The sequence below is a fragment of the Mixophyes fleayi genome, chromosome 7 (assembly GCF_038048845.1).
Source record: "Mixophyes fleayi isolate aMixFle1 chromosome 7, aMixFle1.hap1, whole genome shotgun sequence".
Taxonomy (NCBI): Eukaryota; Metazoa; Chordata; class Amphibia; order Anura; family Limnodynastidae; genus Mixophyes; species Mixophyes fleayi.
In genome coordinates, this window is record NC_134408.1 from 118482207 (window position 1) to 118499820 (window position 17614).

Genomic DNA, 17614 nt, shown 5'->3' on the forward strand with positions numbered 1-17614 from the left:
CATCTTACATGAAATTACATTTAGGGCAATCTTCCTAAATTCACTGAACAGTTGAAAAGATTCACCAAACATTGATCTTTAATAAATCTGTACTTTGCATTCGAATTTTGATTAGAATATATCTCTTTTTTGTTAGTTTTTGCCACGACATTAACTGAGACAGTTCTATTCTCATTATGAACTAACCAAATCATTCAGACCTTCTATGGAATACCATATATTGTCACACATTGCAGTAGCTAAACCTGCATTATGGTCTGTTCTCATCTGTTTCCCTCTATCTGCATTCACTTTCTGGGCTGAACTGAGCAGGCACACACCTGGTCTGCTCATTACTTCTTTCACTCTCTTGATTGGCTAATTGCCTGTCAGCTCTGCCTATTTAAAGTACCTACTTTTCTACCAAGTTGCCAGATCTTCAGGTCTCTCCTCCAGGAGAGTCCCTGTAGTGGCTCCTGTTTCCCTGCTTTATTTCTTGTGTTCCTGATACAAAGGCGCTTCCAAGCTCCACAGGATTCATCAGCAGCCACCGCTGCAGAACCTCTTTATTCAAGTGTTCCTAATACAAAGGTGCTACCAAGCACCACAGGATTCATCCGCAGCTGCCGCTGCAGAACCTCTTTCTACTGTATTCTGGATTATAGGCTCTGCCTAGATCCGCGGGACCTCTTCAATATTTCAGGTACTCCTACAGGTTTCGCCCGTTGTCCTCTGAGAGGACCGCGACTTGTGGTTAGGGAGCACCAAGACCATACTCCCTTGCGGGAGCCTCTGGTGAAAACCTCCCTTTCGGTTAGACTCCACACCTCAAATAGGGTAGTGCTAAACCGGGCAAACTAGTCAGGCACTCCTAGTCCTCCGTATCGTGACATATATAGATATTTGTGTTTACTGTGTGTGAATGAAATATCATTATTTAATAATTTACAACTTGGTGCAAGGTGATGAAATAGTCAGTATCTATAGTACAACTATTGATGAAAAGATATTTGGAAATTTAAATCGAGTAATAATTCAATAGCTGATCCATAGTGTTCTCAAATTGATACTACTTGTGTGAAACATGTCTGATTCCTTATACCAAACATTTTCCCTTCCACTTTCTCTCACTGCCTCGCTTTCTATGTCTGTGTTCTGTGTTACAATTCAAGCAAGCAAACAAGTCTGGCTGGTAAACAGGAATTCAAACAGCATAACAAGGGCACTAACAATAGAAGGTACCTATTAATAAGGCTGTGTGCACACTATTCAAAATTTCTCCTGATGCAATATCCTTATTAATTAATAAATAAAAAAAAAAGTCCCGTTCAGCATGCCGGTGTATATGTACACATTAAACACATTTTAAACAATTTACCTTTAGATCTGTGCTCTTTATCTGTCATAACCATCAGCTGAAAAGATTGTGACTGTACACACTCCATAGAGATCTATGGACACTGCCGGTCATGAGTGCATACACACTGCAGGATTCGAACAATATCATTCCACCGTTGAACGACATTTTCAGTCTGATTTAAAAATCAAATGAAACGGTAAAATGAGCTTTGGAACAATAATTGTTCATCGCTGCAGTGTACACACTGATGCGATTTCAGGCCGAATGGTCATTAATCATTTGATTGGTCCGATAATCATCGGAAAACACTGCAGTGTGTACCCAGTCTTAGGCATCAGTCAAGGGGCTGAGCAGTAATAAATAGATGCCTTCTTGACATCACAAACTTGCTTTAGCACAGGATCACTCACATCACTAGACATGCCTAATTCGGAGCATCCATAAAGCTATGGAATGTACATACACACCTCAAACAAAAGAGATACAAATCGAACCCCTATTAAATTGTGATTGCTGGCGCTAAATGTCAGGAGCTGCAGCGGCCGCGGGCACCGTCGTGACTCACTTCCTCACAGTGCTGGCGTCCCGGCCCTCTCCATGACGACCGGGGTGTCACTTCCTGTTTAACGGCCGGACGCCGAGTGTTCTAATCAGAGCGTCCTGGCAAGTAGTGCAGCTGGGCGCATGTTCTAAAACTTTCACAGCTTGTGGGCTGATTAATTAAGGTACCTGTTTAATTACCTGGTGCCTGATGATTACAGGGCTAAGCCCTGATTGGCTAGTATTAGTATATAAGCAGGGAGGGCTTAGCCTCCCTGCCAGTTATAGCATCCAGTTTTCCTGTTAGCTAACATGCTCCTTTTGGATTGACTTCTGTGTATGACCCCTGCCTGTACCTCGGACTCTGCCTGCTTGCCTGTGACCCTGAACCTTTGGCCTGTACCTTGGACCCCGCTGTGTTGTCTGTGACCCTGACCTTTGGCGTGTTATCTGACCCTTTTGTTTGCTAGTGACCTGTGACCTCAGCTTACGTCTAACCATCCGCTGCCATCTACTCTATCTCCTGGCCTGCTGCTACGGTTCTGTATTACAAACTTACACTACATCTGGAGTTAAGTCCTGGGAGCATCTGAGTACCGGTGAGCGTATAAAGCTCTATGGGAAATGCGGCTGCTAAAGGTGAAGAATTCCGCCAACTAGTTCTGTAAGTTTGTGAACAGACTGTCAGCCTAACACTAAAAGAATATAACTGTCAACTCTCCACTGACTGTTAAGTGCTGCCAATCATTAGGATTCATGTTTGATGGTTAAACATTGTTTACAAATGTTACCATTAAACTAGCCAGTGGGAATTTGCAACTTATCATTTACATGTAAAATAATGATAGTAATTTCAAATAGTTTTCTATGTATTTGGTTGGTTGGAAGCTCATAAGCTTTCTAGCTCAGGGTTGAGGGCTTTGCATTTTGGGATGACTGTATTGCATCAAGATGGGGGGCAATAGTGTCAGTACAGACAAATAGGAAGCCACATCTGCCCCCACCTTATTAGCCCCGCCTCCCTTTCATACCCGCCTGGACTGAGGTCTTACAGGAACTTGACCTGAAATGCAGGACGTTGGAACCTGCTCTTCTTTATATAGCTGGTGTGGTGTAATGGATGCTTTATTTGGCACCATTGTAACCAAAACTGTTAAGTAGAAAAATAAATCTAACCGCACTTCGCAGCACTTGTTAAATTCCTTTTAGTCCCTGGCTATAAGGTGGTCACCAGGTCCAGTGACAGTGAGTAAAAGATCTCAGTGCAGAAATTGCAACTGCCCCCTGAAAAAATCTAAATCAATGATAGAGTGAAAATATCAAACTGACGGAGAAGAGAGTTAGTCTAGTGACAGTGTAAGTTTGGTGGTGGGGAACAAATTATTATATCACTATGCCATAAAATTATACAAGTATGGTGGTGGTCAACTGTGCTCACTGCTACAAGACTATTACTGTCACAAGACTAGCTCTATTTTCACCACTACCTCTTATCACCCCATCGCCATCTCTATTTTCTACCCCAAGCTCTTGTGCTTTAATTTTTTACCCTTTCTCTTTTCTTACCCAGCTCTTCTCATGTCAGCTCTCTTTGCTTCCCATAGCTCTCTCTTTGCTCCTATCAGCTCTTTCTTTTCTCTGATTAGCTACTTTCCCCCCGAGGTTTCTCTTATCTCCCGCCAGCTCTCTTTCCTCATCAGTTTTCACTTGTTTTCACCTGGTTCTTTTCCTATCACTATTCCTATAGCTCACCTATCTTTTTAAACATCTTTATCTGTTCTTATCTCCCCTACTCTCTTTTTTTTCCATCAATTAATGTTTTATCAATCATATCATATCTAGTTCTTTTTTAAATAATTCTCTCATACCACCCTTCTCCCAGCACTCTTTGTTTCCTTCTTTATTTCAACTGGTCTGTTCTTCTCCACTCCATTCACTCTCCACATTCTCGTGGTCCATTCTCTTCTTTTATTTATCCTGTTTTAACTTATTCCCACTAATAGTCTTCATTGTCTTTCTTGTACTTGACAGAGCTTGCAAGTCACTGCACTATGCCAACCCATCAGAAAATATGTTGCATGTTCTCTAATCATGTAACATAGTGTGTGTCAGGATTTCTAGCATGAACTCCAGAGAGATTGATAGTGTAAACATAAAGAGTCTTTATTAGGCAGTGATTCACAGGCAAAGAATGGTGCAATAAATTATTGCAACACAATTCCAGGCAGCAGATACAAACAGCAGGACTGGCAATTATAGCTTGAATAACTCAGGAAGTCACAAATGGTAACACAGTTCGTAGAGGCAGTACAGAGTAGCCAGATACCAGACCTCAGAGGCTGGAGAAGCAGAGAAGGCTGAAGGCACAGGAGGTACCACAGTGTCAGGATACCCGGTAGACTCAGGAGGCACGAGGTACAGGATGAACCGCAGATGGCAGGATACCTGCTTTACTCCGGAGGCGCGAGGTACTGGATAAACCACTGTATTCAGGACTCAAGGGTTTCTCAAGAGGAACGAGGCACAGGATCAATCCGTGGGTGTCAGAGTACAGAAGGGTCAAACAAGCCAAAGGGTCGAAAGATAGTAGAGCCATTAAAGTACCAGGGAATGAGTTAGAGCAAAGTAAAGAACGGAGCCAGGGTCTGAGTCAGAAGATAAGCAGCGAAACCAAAGAACAAGCAAGGGTAAATACCCGGAAGTCAGACTGGAACAGGACACAGGATACTCTGAAGAATCAGCAGCAGCAGGCAAGGACAACAATGAACTGCCACAGATTACTGGGAGAGGCAGTCTTATAAGGTAGTGAACAGGTGTGGATGCTGATTGGGAAAGGGGGTAACTCCTGCTAGTGAGGTGGAATGTAAAATGGTGGGACAGCAGCAACTCTGGTGGTAGAGAGGAACTGCAGGTCAGATTTACAAAATGGCAAAGTCCAAACATAGTTCTTAGTAGATAGGAGCTGCAGGAGGCAAACAGCATCCCTAAGGAAGATGCTGCAATGCAGCCGAAGGCAGATTCTGAGCCACTCCATCGGTTGTGCCTGTCTGATAGGTGGGTTGCATTGTGATGACACTTTACTAAAGGAAAAAAATATGTATTTACTACACCCAAAACACCTTAAAGGGCTACATTTACATTCAGGGACTCCGCACAAGCACAATTACTACTTCCACTGTCCTCATACAAGTCTTTCTCATTCAAACCTTTTACTGAAATTAGGCTGCAGGGAGCTTAGGTAGCACTTTAAAAAAGCATACACTTTAAAAAATAGGATAGGAAAAGCAAACATACACAAATGTAGCACACTTAATTGATAGCTTAAGTTTCTCTTTAACAACACAGCAGTTTTGCAGTAGAATATTAGATTTTGGCATAACGTAGCCCCCAAGCTGCAAGACAGCATGTGAAACCAAGAAATGTAATCAGTAGCTAAGGGTCGACTATCTCGAGTCTCAGTACTTATATATTATCTGGCTTCCCAATTTAGAAGCTCCTGTGATATAGATTTAAAAGAAAAAACGATAAACACAAGTATTGAACTACTAAAAGTTTCCTGAGGATAAACATTACACTATGTTATGCTTTTTCAATCCAAGTACTATGCTCCTGAAATCTTCAGATTTATTTTCATATGCAGATTTCATATGCAACTTCTTGATTAATTCAAGCATAATTAGTAAGACGAAACATGATTATGTTGAATTGAGATCCTCCATCCCAAAATGTTGATTGAAGCATGCAGAGCGTGCTGAGACGTGCGAGCCTTAGGGATCCAGACATAAAAGGAAGGAGAAGAGAAACGTCCAAATGTAATTTATTCATTTAAATAATAGCCTCTCTGTTTGTTTCTACTTGACTGTATCAGTATTTATTATACATGCTATATAAAATGCTCCAAATTCATAATGCATGATTTTTATTATTAGAGTTCGGGAGCTTTGAAGCGTCTATTTGTTCTGTCACAATAAGAGCATTCTGAAGAAACACAACGCTTTATATGACAGCTTTCATAACTATGTTGTAAATATTATACAAAGCAAATATGCTTCTGGCATTACCTAGAGCTCTGTCATATTATAGTTAAGTCACACAGGATTTATTCTGAATAAAAACAGGAAACCATTTGAGACAAATATTTTCTATTGGCAAATAAATGTTTACCATGTAATTGTAGGGAGAGAGAGGCAGGGGCTAAGACAATAATCACTTTACCATCAAAGGATACTGATCGGTTATCGTGGTGATCCATGATATTCAGAGACGTCTTCTAAGTGGTACATGCTTATTACAGGGAAAACAAATGATCAATTGTTTGCAATTGCATAACTACAATCATTCTATGAAATATCTATATTATTGGCCTGATTCATCAAGGCCCATAGTATATGCAGGGGGCAGGCTGTACAGGGGGACAGGGGGGCATCTGCCCCCCGGGCCGGTCCCACAGTGGGCTACTTTGGGCTGGGTCACCTGTATTTTTTTCTTTTAAAATAGGCTGCTGTGTCGAAAATTGCTCCCCGGACTAAAATTTGCCAGCCCTCCCCTGACTATATGGGCCTGTCGATTCTGAGCGTATTGTCTGCAAAATCACTCTGTACATGCCCAGAACCAGCAGATACATCCGAGAACACAGCCCTGTCCGCTGTCTGTTCATACGCAATAGACACTTACTACGGCCTACGATTTTGGGGAATGAACTGAGTGGAGAAGGGGCTTTTGCTGTAGTCAATGTACAGTAGGGGCCAAATTCAGGCGCACACAGCCACGTCCGAATCCAGCTCTGAGCATCTCAGAGTTACTTGTTTTTCTACCGTATCTCTTGCCCCAGCTAAGGGGCTAGTCTACGTCCTGATCAGTAGTGTTGACAGTCTTGTATGCATGCTGTGCTTGCAATCACATGCAATTGTAAAAATGCATTCTATGTTCAGCAGACAATAATAACATTCTAGTAAATATATTTCATAGAGCAAAAACCATTAAAAAAAACCCACTTTTTTTTTTAAACGGTTTTATTTTTAATGCCTTTATTATTAACAGGTGGCATTAATTCAATATTTGTTTTATTTTCCTGTGCATTGTTTTATTAAAGTATAATTCACATAGATATTAGGGACAGCCCCCGATTTCAAAAGCACACATATCTACAGATCCTTGCCTTGATCAGTTCGGGAGTATGCAAAGCCTAAATACGTACGTATAATACTGAACGTGGGTTGCGCTCAGAATACGTGCCTTGATGAATCAGTATATTATTATTTCAGCCTAGGATTACACCAGTTTTAAAAATAACTAAATGATATACATAATATTATATAAATAGCAAATTTTGTTGGTGCTTGTCCTTAACACTGAATATATAAATATATCTAGCATAATGAAAACATGAGGTATTAGTTAATATTTTGTTCAAAACATTTAAGCCATGGCAGCTGTCTTTTAGGCCTATATAAGGCTTTTTGGGTGTGGCTCACAAGACAGCCCTTGCTAGGTGCATGGATGATTTTAACTGCATATTAATGGTGCTTGAAGCATATCTATAGGAACTATAGGTCAGTGTAAGACCTGCATACAATGAGGTACCCTTGACGCTGGGATGCAGGCTCATAATTATAATAATTATTGATCAAAATATTAATTAACAAATAGATCATGTTTTAATTTTGTTACATACTCTTATATATGCAGTGTTAAGGATAACCACAGACAACAATTGTCTCTTTTTGTATAGAACATTTATATTGCCATGCAGTTGGTACCATAATATTGTAATAACCAAGTGCTGGTTTATTTCTTCTCCAATCTAATAACAAATAATAACTTAGTTAGGCAGCTAAGTTTTATCCTAATCCCAAATACACTAACTTCAGTGTACCACTTTAGGCATTGTTATACAGATCTTGTAAATTGTAGAATTGTGTATGGGTTGTACTGTCTATCTGAGATTATCAGGGTCTGCTCCAGCGCCGGTGCTAGGGTCCTTGGCGCCCTAGGCACAGTGTGAAAATCGCCGCCCCCCCCTTTAAAAATCACCATCCCCCCCTTTAAAAATCGCCGCCCCCCCTTTAAAAATCGCCGCTGCGCTTCCCTCCCCTCAGCTCCCCTCCCCACCCCTCCCCATGTCTATCTTTAACTTACCTGCATGAAGCTGCTCCTCTCTGCTCTGTCTTCTCCCCTCCACTCACAGACACTGTCGGGCCGTGATGATGACATCATCACGGCCTGTCACTGTCAGTGAGCGGAGGGGAGAAGACAGAGCAGAGAGGAGCAGCTTCATGCAGGTAAGATTCAATAGCCCCTTCCCTCCTCTCCTCCCCATTGATTTCCGTTTTTTTTTATTTCGAGGCGCCCTGCAGAGCCCAGCGCCCTAGGCAATTGCCTAACCTTGCCTAATGGGAGCGACGGGCCTGGTCTGCTCTTCCTGTCTGTTTCGTTTGCATCCAATGCCCTCTCCTAGTACTAATTGGAAATGGTGGGCTTTGCTCAACTATATCTTTTTGTTAATTGCACTCCTAGTACCTATTTGGCACTGCTCTTAGTATCTGTTTCATTTCATTGCATGGAGAGGTGAGACACACGGAGACATTCAGTACAGTTAGGTCGTGCAGATGCAAGATAACCACACCACTTTGAGATGCATCTTATTTAGAGTTACACATATCTTTTGGATGAAGCCCTTTGGTGTATCTTAGCTTGTCCATAAGCCGAGTGCATGCTTACAGGCTTATGATGATGACTGCTGCCACTTTGTCCAGACACATCTATTAATTTGACCTTGTGCACCTTAGACAATCCTTTCATAATCTTGTAATTAGCTCTCTGGGTCATTAAAATCCATCTCCTCTTTCTTAAACTTAACCCATTCAGTGCTAAGGACCAGTGGGACTCATCCTGCACACACATCTCAAAAGTGCTAAGGACGAATCCCACATGGGGTTCAAAGAATTGAAAATTGTACTAACCCACCATTATTACCTGCTGGTGTGGATTGGGGGAAGAGGCGGCACATAATGACGTTAACACACTGGTGAGTGATGACATCATTGAGCATGCCAATACTTGGGCCCTTGCACTACAGAAATATTTGATCAGCCAGGAGATGGAGGAACGACACTAAAAGTGCCCACTCTCTCCCATTCTGGCTCCAAAACTCAGGAGCACCATCGTTTCAAAGAGTGGGGTCCCCTCTTTTTATGATGTGAGCCCTGAGAAGTTATTGTCTTGTGATCATTGGAGATGGGGTTTATAATGCCCGGTCCTGGACATTATAACCATCATGTCTTAATAAAACTCAGGGATACCCTCTTTTGATGCAGTAGATTGTCTACTTTATAAAATGGGCTTCCCATATCATTTCTACACATTTCATGCATTTTTATTCAAGGCAGTGCAAACTAATAACAAAATGCATTGTCATTTTCAAGATTTTATTATGAAAATGTATTTGTATAATCCTGATTGTTGCTGGTTTGGAAAGGTGGACGGATGCCTAAGGTGATGGTGATGATTAGAAGCAAAAATACACACAATTGCTTTTAGTTCACTTTATTGCAGTTTCTTTGCCGTGTCAGGAGATATAAGCAAACCTTTCCTGAAAATACAAAGTCTTCTGAAAAAAAGTATAATTTCTATCGGTACCACTTAAGCAAATTATTGATATTGTTGATATTATTGTTTAAATATGAGCAGCCCATAAAATGCCAATATAGACTCAGCACAGGGGTAAGAAAAGCCTCAGTGGTGAATGGGGTTAATAGATTGTGTTTAGACATCAAGGAGGGGATGTATCAAAGTGAGTTTTATTATGTGACTTTAAAATTACCAAAAATCGGATCTGGTATATGCCTTTTAAGGGACGTACCTTTGTGCATTCCATAGTTCTGGTGCAAGTTTACTTGTTGATGATGATAACATATCTGTGCTCTGAATTCATCTGTAGGCTATATTTAAAGTTGTACGTAACATAAGATTTGCACCAAAACATATTTTTGTGGCTACTTTGCACATTTTAGTGATCAGATGTAAATCAGTCAACTTTGTATAGGAATAACACACAAAATGCTTGCAATTTGTCCAAAATGTTTGTGCAAACTGTCGCTTTATTCAGTTCAACAATTTGTATGGATCCTAGGTCATAATACTGGTATTGTAGTTTGTACTCTGATGGTTTTAAAAAAAATTGTCTTGTAACTTAAGAGTACAAAAAGATGCATCTTAAGGGCAACATGGTGGCTTAGTGGTTAGCACTTCTGCCTCACAGCACTGGGGTCATGAGTTTGTTTCCCGACCATGGCCTTATCTGTGTGGAGTTTGTATGTTCTCCACGTGTTTAGCTGGGTTTCCTCCGGGTGCTCTGGTTTCCTCCCACACTCCAAAGACGTACTATTAGGTTAATTGGCTGCTATCAAATTGAACTTAGTCTCTCTCAGTCTGTGTGTGTATGTTAGGGAATTTAGACTGTAAGCTCCAATGGGGCAGGGACTGATGTGAGCGAGTTCTCTGTACAGCGCTGCAGAACTAGTGGCGCTATATAAATAGCTGCTGATGATGATGGAGGTTTGGAAAAAAATGCACCAGGTATTTTTCTGATTTAAAAAGTTAATTATCTATATTCCTCCAGATGTAATAGATCTATACCTAATATCGTACTCCTCAAAAAACCTCACAGTCCATACTCAGCATAAGATCTGGATATTTAATGTACTTGCAGTTTTAATGTATGTTTTCATTTCTTTTGCTCAACTTTTAAGTGGAACCTCCAGGTTTGTTAGAATGTATAAAGTTAAATTCTATTGAGCTTTGAATTTAATTTTACTGAACAAAATTCAACATTGTGAGCCAGGGCTGAAACGTAAATGTCAAATAACTATAGCCGACAGCATATTATACAGCGTTAATGATCAGTATATTATGCAGCCACCTTTCATTGTCAACTAATATTACATAATACTTACCCAAAAATGTTACTAGTATAAAAGCAGACAATTAGTAAAAAACCATCCAAACACAATTGCCTCATAGAGCGATGCAATTATAAATAAGCTAAGTGCTAAAATAAAATGACATAAAAAGCACAAATCAAATCAAATTTTAAACCTGTAGTATAGCATAGAAGCTTGAATAAATGTATCAAATGGAAAGAAATTGAATATAAATGTGAATTCAACAAGGCTTTGCTATATGCGAGGCACTTTTGCAAATAATCCCAGTTGTAAGTCAATACTTTAGCTCAGAGGCATGTAATTAGGACACATAATGGTTAGCATGGATGTGTATTATTAGATCAATCCTGGCTATGTTTATGTGAAAACTGTTAATACTCTATCATGTGTTATGGAACGTAAAAGCTTTAAACTATAATCACAAAAGAAAGTTTATTTTTTTTGATGTAAAAATTATTTTATTGGCATTTTTGCGCTACTACCAGTGTTGTGGTATGATTTGAATGAGGAAAAATAGTGGAAGATGGAGACATGAAAGATGAACTTGTCATTGTAGAAATCTGTACTTCACCATTTATATTTACTGGACCTTCTTCTTGTTTTGTTTCTAGAGAAGGCTTTTACTATTGGGTTGCACGGGAACTCGATTTAGGTAACGAGTTAGTGGCATCAAGTCAAAAGCCATCTCTGCACTTGTATTGTTCTGGAATTTGATGCCACATGGTAAGTACTGCATGACCATGACCATCTTGGACCCGTTGATACATTCTTCCACCCTTACCTTGCTTTTGTCCGCCAACTCAGAATATCTATATGACTAGTGTTTTTCTTTGGCATTGTGCTTGCTGCTGGACTTAAAGCTGGGACACGTTATCCTCATATGCACAGATAAGTAATCCTCAAAACAACCACTGGTATGATGAATTTTCTAGGCGCCACCTTGTAATTTACCACTGCAGTCATAAATTTTTATCTGCTATTTATTTTTGAGATTAAGATTATGTGGGAGGTAGGGCACAGAGATGGTATTAGCTCTTGTAAGGGTGTGATCTTTTGTGAAACGGGCATGGTATGGATCGCTTGGAAGAAACCTCTGATTAGGTTCTTACCCTCCCTGCTTGGAGTGGTGCATGGGCACAGAAATATTAAACTGCCATGACTTTGGGAGGGATCTACCCGGCCTGGATTGGTTTGGAGTGATATTAAACAGCCCACATGCTCTTGGAGGATTTTCTAGATTCCACCTGCTGCACCTGAGAGGGATAGTCAAAGTAACCCAAGCTAGTACTGGTTGCTCTACCAATCCCTCCCAGAACCAGGGAGGTATGGAGTCTTGCCCCCAGCCTAGTGGTTTGGGCATTAGTTATTTAGCATATGTTCATATATACTGATTACTATTATATATATTATATATTTTATATAATGTGTTATGAGGTTTTCAGTTGCGGGTTCAGTTCCATTAGTGAATGTTTTTGACTTTTGGGGGCAAAGTATATTAAGTGAATACTGTCCCAGGCCCCAGCACATTATGTTCTTGTCATTGCAAGGTTTTTTTTGGGAGTGTCAGTATTACAGATTGGTTAGTTTGAATGGTTACAATATTATATGTTGTGTGTTGTTCTATTTAGCTAAGCTGTTACAGAACAAATGTGGTTTTCGCTTGACCATGATATAGAGGGCGGTGAACTGTGTTTGCATTGACTGTTACACCAGGATGGAAATGTTTATTGTACTAACTGAAGTCATTATTTATTATTCGCTATTTTTGCATTCAACTCCTAGATACAAAACAGAAATTGAGAGTCCTCAACGGAGTATAAAGCTTGGATTGCTGCCATGTTTTTTCCTTAAATCAAAAATTCAAACAGCTGTAATCTATGGATTACTAAAAAATACACAAAAGTATTTTGAAGCCTCCCCATAGACCGATTGTGGTTGTTCAAAAGTCTATTTTCCAAACTCTGCTTGAATATCATTTACAGCCATTTGTAAACTACATGCCAGCTTAGGGCTCATACACCAATACATCCCCATATTAATTGCAAATGTTGGAGAAATGGATGGATAGTTACAAAACCTTTGTGTAACAATGAAAATGATAAATTCCTTAGTTGCTTATACTAGTTTTCTACAACACTGTATCAGATTCAAAATAAATTCAGCAAAGCTTCTGTTCCTCATTTACTTGGTTGCTTAATTTTTTTGTCTACTACCTGTTGTCACAAACTAGGAATTTGATGGGAGATTGCCTGTCAACAGTGCACAACTGAGGAAGGAGGCACGGAGTCTAGCACACCACCGGTTATTCACCAGGGACCCCTGCATGGAGGTTTGGGCTTACCTGCGTGGGAGGTGCAGGTTGCGTTCCTCGATGTCAGTCACTGGCGAGGCAGCAGGTGAATAACAAGAGTAGTCAACAAAACCGAGGTCAGAACCAGGAATACAATCAAAACCAGAATGGAAATCAGGATGGGTAGCCAGGAAGCCGAGGTCAGAAAAAGGTAATACAATAGAGCCGTACAAGATGCCAAAAGAACAGTCAGGAAAAACAGAGGTAAAATCAGGAAATCTGCAATACTATGCAGGAGCAGGAGAATGCTGGAGCAGGAGCCACAAGTGATGCAATGCTCTGGCAACGAGTGGATGCCAAATATAGGCAGTTTAATTACATAGGGCTGTCAGAGACATCATCAGCCACTGACCACCGACAGGGGAAGCGAATAGCGTGTCCTCTTGCCTGACAACAAGGGTGCATGTGCAAAATGGCATAAGGAGAAGTCAGAGGCCGCATTCCTGTTACCAGGCAACGGGCGCACTGGCCCGACAAAATGTGTGCTACAACAATAGGTGATATGTAATTCCTAAATATACAAATCTTTTTAAAGTTCTTTAAAATGGTCTATCTGTAACATAACCCTCTAATTGTACAGAGCTCCACAATGTGCTGCCACTTTATCAATAAAAATATTGAGCCTGCATCACTAAGGAAAGTTAAGCAAAAAATTGAGTACGTTTTCTTACTCAAGTTTTCTGGACAAAACCATGTTACAATGCAAGGGGTGCAAATTAGTTTATTATTTTGCACATAAGGAAAATACTGACTGTTTTTTCATGTAGCACACAAATACTTGATAGTTTATTTATACGCTGAAATTTAAAGCTGATCTTGGACATGCCCTACCATCACATTTAAAATTTACCACCCCTTCCAATGCAACATGGTTTTGCCTTACTTTTGCTTAACTTTCCTTAATGAATCAGGCCCATTGTGAATAGGGGTAAATGTATGAAGCTCCGGGTTCTTCCTTTACAAGGCAGCGCCGCTTTAAATTTAAGTGCTGAAGACGCCGAACTCGCAGGTGTTGAAGAACCCGGAGCTTTATACATTTACCCCCTAGTGTTAATTATGCGGATATTACAAGTCCCCTAAGGTGTTCTGTGACCATATAAAAGCACAAGGTGACAGGCTGAATGCTTTAACACAGGTCCCTGAAATCTGAGGTGACTTCTGATATCATTAATAATTTACAATAGGGGGCATAACATTCCTTATAATACACACATTTTCCTAAGGAACACTACAGTGATGACATCAGAACTCCTCATTGGGTGTGGTAGGGAATTTTATAAGTGGGTAGCAGCATGAGAGATGTTTAAATTTTTACAGGTTTTAATTATTGTCTTCTATGCTGTGATCACAATACCTTGTTCTTATTACCTTAATTAATGTTAGTGGTAAATAACATTTTTTAAATTTACTTCTATAAAAATTAGTATAGCATTGCCTCTATTCTGCTATTGTTGGTGATAGGCCCCTTATGGGGAAGCCTATTTGTTAAGGATCATGGTGGAACATGTACTGCCACAATCCTTCCTCTGTTATTTTTAAAATATTTTTTAATTTTTAAAAAATTTTTTATCTGTTAAATTATTTTTGTTTTGTTTACTAAGTGGAACTGAAACCCCAAGTCTGTTATTTCAGCACCACTATGCATGTGCGAACTGGCTATCTGGAACATGCATGCTCATATCCCGTGAGACTGGCCCATCATGGTTTTGGGTGTTTTTTTGTCACTGTGATAAGTGGTAAAATAAAACCAAGCCTATCAGCACAGGATATTATATTTAGGGGAGTCATGTCACCCTCTGCCACCAAGTTGTCACTTGTACTGTTGCCCCTTCCCCACTGATTCTCCAATCATTAGTCGCTCACTGCTTTAGAAACACAGTGGTTCATGTGGTATGTGGTGAAAGACGTTGGGGCAGGAAATATCGAATGTTTTCTGTCTTTCATATTTCTACTCCACTCATCCTGCCATTAGCCATTTATGTTACCCAACACTTCTTCCTGCAATCAGTTATTGGAAAATGCAGCTGGTGACTTAAGTGCTGAGGAAATTGGGGGAAGTCACATTAGTGACCAGGAGGCAAGATGAGAATCTTGTGTCTGTCTCCCCTAAGATTGTGTACCATGAGTCAAGGGAGGAACGGCCCTGCTCATAGTGAAGCATTGCGCTACCTCCCTAAGTATTTATAGTGTGCAAAATTAACAGAAATCCATTCAGCCTGCAAGATGGAGGAGAGATGAACCCTGCAAAAACAGATAGATTAGTGTAGAGTGTTAAAGGAAAGGACTTTTAATACAGCTTTTTGTGCATTAAAATTTGATTTGGGTGGGCTTTGCAAAGTGGGACTCTTTTTGGAACATTAGACAGAGTTATATAGTCCCCAGGACAGTCAAGTTTGTATTTGTTCTGCCTGACTCTGTCATCAATAAATTAAATTGCAGTAAATGAACAAGTTGAGCGAGAAAAGGAGAATGAACACAGTTAAAGGGCCTAATGCAGAGTTGTACTTATGCCAACTTGAGTAGAGTAAATTGCACAAAATTGCAATGTGCATACCCACAAAGAGAACATAAGCATACGCACCAATGAAGAATTACATGGCATTTGTGCCTCCTCACGACTGGAGGGGTGGAATGGGGGAGGAAGGGATGTGCCAACAAGGGCCAAGTAGAGTAAGAGCATATTCATGCAAACGTGGCCTCCAGAAACATGCATATACCCCTGTTGAGAAGTGTACTTTTGTACCTGTCAGTCAATATCTAAGACAGTGAACTAAAATCTCTTATCCCATTGAATCCTTTTCATCATTCCTAAATCATTTCATCATTGTTTCATTGTTCTTTTGTAATGCCTTCTCCTACCCCTCTGTTTTCCTAGTGTTAATAATAATTTTGCAATGGGATACACAGGTCTTCAGAAAATAATAGCCACAAGTAGGCTCTTATAAATGTTTGGCTGAAATCTGAGGTTTTTTTGCTTGAGCCGGAGTTTAATATTATAAATCACATACAATTATCTGATATGCTGTACCTACTCTCCCTCTAAAGTTAGTAATAATACATTAAGAATAAGATTTTCTTTGCATCCATGAGAAGGGCAATTTTTCTTAATAATGACAGAGTTTGTGCGCTAAGGAGGGAGTTTTAATAATGTGACTGTGTTTGATAGCTCACTTCAAGCATATTGCATCCATAAGTCTGCATCTTGCATTTCATTTTATTTATTGGTTTTTATATTTGTATTTCCATCCACCAAGATAAGCAGGATCAGCTTGCAAAACCAAATAATAATTTTATTGCAGTATTTGACTCAGATGTCAAAGAACACATTTGAAAATGAGTCTTTATCCTGTAGGATTTACAGAGTCAGCTAAAGTTATTATAATCTTACAAGCTACATCTAAACTAAGGGTTTTGCTTTTTGTAATACAGAGCTACATTATATTACTAGCTGATGCATGACCTGTTTAAATTCTGAAATTCTACTGTGTTGAGTCATGTTCTTTTACGAAATGTTAATCTGCATTTCAATAGTGGCACATTTATGTTGGGGCAAATAACATAATGTCCTTTGAACATGAAGCTGGTTTGTCAGATATTAAAGCACATTTAAATCACTTTCACAATGCTATTAAATAAATCATATAGTATTCTTTTATATTTAGGCTCTTAAACCCATCCAGCCAAACAGAGAAATAAAACACACGTGGATGCAGACACTTGCCAGTTTCATTATGGGCAGCACAGTGGCCTAGTGGGTAGCACGTCTGCCTCACAGCACTGGGGTCATGAGTTCGATTCCCAACCATGGCCTTATCTGTGTGGAGTTTGTATGTTCTCCCTGTGTTTGCGTGGGTTTCCTCCGGGTGCTCCGGTTTCCTCCCACACTCCAAAAACATACTTGTAGGTTAATTGGCTGCAATCGAAAATTGACCCTAGTTTCTCCCTGTCTGTCTGTCTGTCTGTGTGTGAGTGTGTGTCTATAGTAGGGAATTTAGACTGTAAGCTCCAATGGGGCAGGGACTGATGTGAATGAGTTCTCTGTACAGCGCTGCAGAATTAGTGGCGCTATATAAATAAATGATGATGATGATGATGATGATGATTATTGCAAGTGGCTAAAAAATATTTTTAATCTGCTACAAAAGTTATACAGAGCTGTAACCAATTGTAAAATATGTCTTCATGAGGTTGTCCACCCCATATACCCAAACGATTGCTGGACTGCAACTGGTAACAGTGGTGGTCCAAAGAGGGGGATTCAATGAATGGGTAAGTAAAAAGTTAATTAGTAGAGGTAATACAATCAGTGGATATCCCCTTTAGGTTTTGTATATAAATGGTAAAACATGTGCTACAAGCAATTTTGACTTTTCAGGTAAAATTGTGACTGGCACAGCATTTTGGTAGACGTTCGTTGTTGGAATGACAATGGAATCTAAATGT